The sequence below is a fragment of the Salvelinus sp. IW2-2015 genome, linkage group LG20, assembly GCF_002910315.2.
Source record: "Salvelinus sp. IW2-2015 linkage group LG20, ASM291031v2, whole genome shotgun sequence".
In the NCBI taxonomy this organism is placed as follows: Eukaryota; Metazoa; Chordata; class Actinopteri; order Salmoniformes; family Salmonidae; genus Salvelinus; species Salvelinus sp. IW2-2015.
In genome coordinates this window covers 8,329,941-8,335,971 of record NC_036860.1, presented here as the reverse complement: position 1 = coordinate 8,335,971, position 6,031 = coordinate 8,329,941, and the positions used below count along the sequence as shown (strand labels likewise).

Genomic DNA, 6,031 nt, shown 5'->3' with positions numbered 1-6,031 from the left:
ATGTTACCACTGTGCACTCATGTATACTGTAGACCTATTCATGTTCCACTGTGCTACCATGTAATAAGTGTGGTCCTATTCCCATGTTACCCTGTGCACCTACCATTGTAATAATGTAGACCTATTCCCATGTTCTACACTGTGCACCTACATGTAATAATGTAGACCTATTCCATGTTACCACTGTGCACCTGCCATGTAATAACTGTAACACCTATTCCAATGTTACCACTGTGCACTACCATGTAATAACTGTAGACCTATTCCCATGTCCGACTGTGCACGCTGCCCATGTATCTGTACACTCTAGTCCCATGGTTACCATGTGCACTACCATGTATAACTGTAGACCTATTTCCCATGTTACCACTGGTGCACCTACATGTAATAACTGTAGACCTATTCTCATGTTTACCACTGTTGGCACACCATGTAATAACGTGTAGACCTATTCCCATGTAATAACGTGTAGACTATTCCTGTTACCCTGTGGACCTACCATGTATAATGTGGTCCTATTCCCATGTTCCAATGTGCACCTACCATGTAATAACTGTAGCTATTCCCATGTTATCCACTGCTGCAACCTACCATGCTAATAACTGTGACCTATCGCCATGTTACATGTGCACCTACATGTAATAACTGTAGACCTATTCCGCATTTTGTTACCACTGTGCACCTACAATGTAATAACTGTGAACCTGATTCATGTTACCACTGTGCACTACCTGTATAACTGTAGACCTATTCCCTGTTACCACTGTGCACCTGCCATGGTAATAACTGTAGACGCTATTCCCGCATGTTACATGTGCAGCTACCATTAATAACTGTAGACCTATTCCCATGTTTACCACTGTGCACCTGCCATGTCATAACTGTGACTATTCCCATGTTACCACTGTGCCCTACCATGTAATAATGTAGATCCTATTCCATGTCTTACCACTGTGCACTACATGTAATAACCTTGTAGACCTATTCCATGTTACCACTGTGCCGCTACATGTAATACTGTAGACCTATTCTTTTTTTTTTTTTTTTTTTGGTTTATGTTACACTGTGCACTACCATGTAATTAACTGTAGACTATTCCCATGTTACCACTGTGGCAGCCTGCATGTATAACTGTGAATCAGGGGACTGTTGAGGCTTATTGGTTATTCCCATGTCACTAATCAGTGGATATCTGGGTTTTGCCAATACAAATGACTTAAACTAGGCTACTGTCCAAAGTACCTATTAACATAATCACACTACGTGCTCCTTGGTCTTGGGATCCACGTCTCGAGGAGGAAGAGAGAGGCGCGTGCCGTGGAACTCCGGTGCTTTCTTCACCGCGGAGGAAGATGTCGTTAACCTCAACAGGGATGAGTGAACGACAACTTTCTCTGTTCCAAAGCCTCAACTTGTCTCTCCTCTCTGTATCTCAGCTTTGTAAGCCACAACGTCTGGTTTCATGTAGAGACAGTTGCGGCGGGTTGTCCGAGGAACTTGGCCGGCTTTGGTGGCTCCTTTGCCGGGGAGAGAGGCGCCTCTTGAATCGAGCGCAGTCAAGTCACCCCGAACGGGATTTGTGAATAGAATTGAGTTTGTTGGAGTTTCCGCGTCCTTTAGTTGAAGTCCAGATTAAAACGTGAAGAACATGAAATATCAAAACAGGGAGTGCCGAAGCATCCTCCTTCTGTGCATATGAACTGAGATTTGTAGCTAATTTCATTTGAAGAGGATAGAAAGTGTCTGGTGATTAGGGGATTATTAATGTCCGACCCGTTGAACACATCCTGCAATTCCTCTGTAATGTATTTCTGATTAAATTTTAGTGATCATCCTCCAATGACAAGCGCTTCCGTTTGACAAAATCGTTCTGACACTGCCCCACGTATTTTTATATGTGCTAGAAATTCGCTTTTTGTTTATGAACAATTTTAAGTTTTAAAAAGTTTGTGTCCACTCATTGTGACCTTATTAAATATGAATGATCCACATCGAAGTTGTAAAGTGTATTCTCAAACTAATATACATTCTCTCTGGAACTTCCCATCAAACTTTATAACTGTCTCTCCTCACAAAGTCGACTTCTACTATGAACCATTTTTCTTTCATGAGTTTGAGCATTTTTGTCTATCTAGTCTGTCTGGTCTGGTAGCTACCCAACGGTCTTCTACCTGTCACTTTACTCTCTCGAGTTTTCAGCGCCGCGGAAGGGAGAAGATGTGTGTCATTCGTTCAACTCACCACTGAATTCACTCGCTCTTTTCCCTTCGGTAAAGGCACATGCGTAAAATTCGAATGACAATTTAACAGTAGAGAGAACAATTAAAAGCCGTGCGATTTATTAAGTTTTTTTATTGTTTTAATCAGTTACCAATTGTAACATTGTATTTGTCACAGAAAGTAACATAAACGTTTGCTAATAAATAAGTTTTAGTGAACTTCAACTAGTCAAGTACACATCTGCAGAGCCTCCATCCATATGACTCCCATTTAAAGAATCCGCCCCCCAAAAGGGGGGGGGGGGCGACATTGTAAAATAGAAAGCAATTTCCCGACAGCTTTTGATAACTGATGAGAACACTACCGGTCAGAACAAGCAATAAGGGTGGGCTATTTTTTGAATGAGAACATTCATTAAAAAACCTCTATCTCCCTCTCTCTCCCCTATCTCTCTCACTCTTTTCTCTCCAGGAGAGAATTCTTACGGAAGATGAGTTTCTTGCCATGTGGCAACAAAGCCCAGACTGTTTACGGGGTTAATCTCAACAGGGTTCTGTCCATTTCTGACATGCTAGGAGCTTAATGTTATTGGCATGCCGCAAATAAATTTCTCCGCCGCCTCCATATGGACCCTATTCCCTAGTGCGCTATTTTGGCCAGGGCATTGGGCTCTGAAATGTAAGTGCACGCATGTAGGGGAAAGGATTCTTATTTGTGGATGGGAGCCTTCATCTGTAGATTGTGGGGGAAGGAAGCTGCAAGACAACGCAATAGTCGTGCAGGGGCTTGATCTGAGTGCTAAATGAATAGTCGAGACTGATAAGGACTTGACAGAGGCTAGAGGGGTTCATTAATGCAGAGAGAGAAGCACATAGGCTTAGTAGAGGTGTAAATGAATGTCATACCCAGAGATGGATTTTATGAATTATCAATCATCATGCATGCCATCTGCACATCATGTTCGCCCAAGCCGTTGCCAATTAGAGCTTATTAGGTGTGCAGTAGGGCCTAATCACTGTTAGGCACCGTCAAATCAGAAAAGGCCTGTCACAGATCCAGCTGCGTCTAATTGCAGTGGGAGAGAAGCGGGGGTTCTCGAAGTGTTCATAGGTGGGGAGTTGTGACCTCCCCAGGCAAACTTGGACCTTGCTCAAACAGATTCCGCTTTAGGCTAATATCTCAGTTTTACAGCTCTTGTTATGCAATATGTTTGGCTTGTTAGAGTATTCAAAACACTGTCTGTATCAAGGTAAGCATTCACACTACTTTAGGCTCGTTCTTTGTCTTTGCAATACAGTATATAGGTATCGTTCCTTTCAGGGACAGCGTTTGAAATAAAAGAGAGAAAGCAGAGGTCGATAAAATGAAAGAGAAAGAGGCTGATACAATTAATTCACCAGAGAAATCAACAAGAGGGGACAACCGTGCACTCATCCGACTTTGTTTTTTTTGTCTTTTTCAGCCTTCTCTTCTACCATCATCCCTCGCTTCACTCGTACTGTAATTCTGTTAAATAAGAAAAGAGGAGAAGAAAAAAGAACCAGCTGCCTTCCTTTCTCTCTCTCTCTCTCTTATCCTCCACCCTCCCACCACCCAATCCCACAGCCCTCGCTCGGTCCCCAGGTAAAACCCTAGACGTCCTGGGCACACCCCAGCTAGGCAAGGGCCCAGGATCGGTTTAATCGGCCTAGCTGGAAAAAGGACCTTTTAAACTGCAAGTACATTGCTCCCACTTTGAAGCAAAGACCCAAGAGAGTCCAAGGGGCCTTTTAGCAGGGCTTTGTATCTGCCAATCCTAACAGAGGACCAAAGGATGCTCCCAAATGGCACCTATTCCTATAGGCCCCCTGGTAAAAAGTAGTGCACTCAATAGAGATAGGGTGCCATTTGGGCTGCAGAGGACTGTGTTCAGTGTGGCTTTTTATTTGAGATACATAAAAGAGGTTTATCCTACAAGTCCTTTACCATAGAAATGAATACAAGAACTCTATCACTCTTAAAATTTGGCAACAGATGCATTTATATGAATTAGACAATGCACTTACTGCACTGTAGGCTACAGAGTACATTCAAGCCTCCCACTACACTACAAATGGTCTGATACCATGACGCCAAATTTAACAGTCATGTGTAAATGTATAGAATTAGCTATGGATGGGCTTCCATCCTATATAGCCATTTAGGTCAAGCCCAGGCAATTCAGAGATTCACAAATAACTGATTAATTACACAACCATCAAATAACGAAAAGCTTCATTTCTTTGTTTAAGTGGCAGTGCACTTCGGGGCTAGTAGGGGCATCAAATACCTCCATCACTCAAGGGAGACATGGTTCATCTGACCCTGAATACGTAGCAATGAGGCTGGGCTGAGTCGAGCGCTAAAGCCCTGTAGCAAGGAGGGACCACTCAGGAGGGGGGTAACTTAGAGGGTAGATAGAGTGAAAGAGAGAGCTAAGCGAGAGGGGGTTAGGTCAAATCTTAAAGTAACTGACAATCCACTCTTCACCTCCAACCCTACCACTGAACGTGGTTAAAACTATAATTTTTATATCATGGATGGTCAGTCCCTGCATCAATAGCTCTGTCTATGAATTTGAGAGTGAATCCAGCCCAATCCCTCAGCTTTTTACAGAAACAGTGGTGGGGAGCTGGCTTTGTTATGGTTTTTGCTGATTGGCCCATTCATGTTCATTAACCCTCTTATTTTCCTCATGGAAAATCCCAGCAGCTGCATTGTGCACAGACTTACAGATAGAGAGAGATACAGAAAGGGGTATAAGGAAAAAAGAGAGGGGAGGCGGAGGGAGACACAGAGAGAGAGAACTATTAGAGAAGGCTTCAGAAAGAGTGAGAGAGAATGAAAGAGACAGAGGGAGTTAAAGAGAGGAGCCCAGCTCAGCTTAGCTCAGACAGCTGAGAGCCCAGCGCTGGGCCCTGTCTTCATCTGGGCAATGAAATGCTTCTGCACCAGTTAGCACGCCGCAGGCTGGGTCTGTCTAAACAGGGTTTTCTCACCACCTCCTCATCTAACCCTCGCCATGCCCACTGCAAATTAATGTGAAGGGCCAGGCTTGCTACTGACCAGGGTTCTATCCCACAACCGGCCGTGAATGGGAGTTCCATAGGGCGGTGCACAATTGGCCCAGCGTCGTCTGTGTTAGGTGAGGGTTTGGGCGTGGGGGGCTTGACTTGGCTCATCGCACTCTAGCGACTTCTTGTGACGGGCCTGGCGCCTGCAGGCTGACTTAAGTTGTCAGTTGAACGGTGTTTCCTCCCACACATTGGTGCAGTTGGCTTGCGGGTTAAGTGGGTAGGTGTTAAGAATCGGAGTTTGGTGGGTCATGTTTCGGAGGACGCATGACTCGACCTTTGCCTCTCTCAACTTTCAGCCTTGAATATTTAGAGGAAGGAATGCCCTCTGGTGCTCCCACGTGGTACGGGGCAAGAGAGAGAGACAGAGTGTGTGTATGTGTGTGTGTCTCACCTTGGAGAGCGGGGAAACTAGCAGAGTTTAGTGGCTATTTCCTTGCACAGATGTGTGGTGCTTCCCTGGGTTGGAGATAAAATCAAATCAAATCCTCAACAAGTTCCACACTACTACCCTTCACACACACACAAGTGTAAAGGATAAAGAATATGTACATAAAGATATATGAATGAGTGGTGGTACAGAACGGCATGGCAATGCAGTAGATGGTATAGAGTAACGGTATATCCGTATGGATGAGTACTGTAGGTATGTAAACATAAAGTGGCATAGTTTACAGTGGGCTAGTGGTACAGTTATTGCCATAAAGATGTCAAGATGC

General features: G+C 44.2%; 1 protein-coding gene across 1 annotated transcript in view; it reads left to right on the top strand.

Annotated features, from left to right (window-relative positions):
- Positions 1–6,031, top strand: part of LOC111981443 (G protein-activated inward rectifier potassium channel 1-like) — a 94,494-nt gene that overhangs the window by 12,636 nt on the left and 75,827 nt on the right. The gene's annotated exons all lie outside the window — the stretch shown is intronic.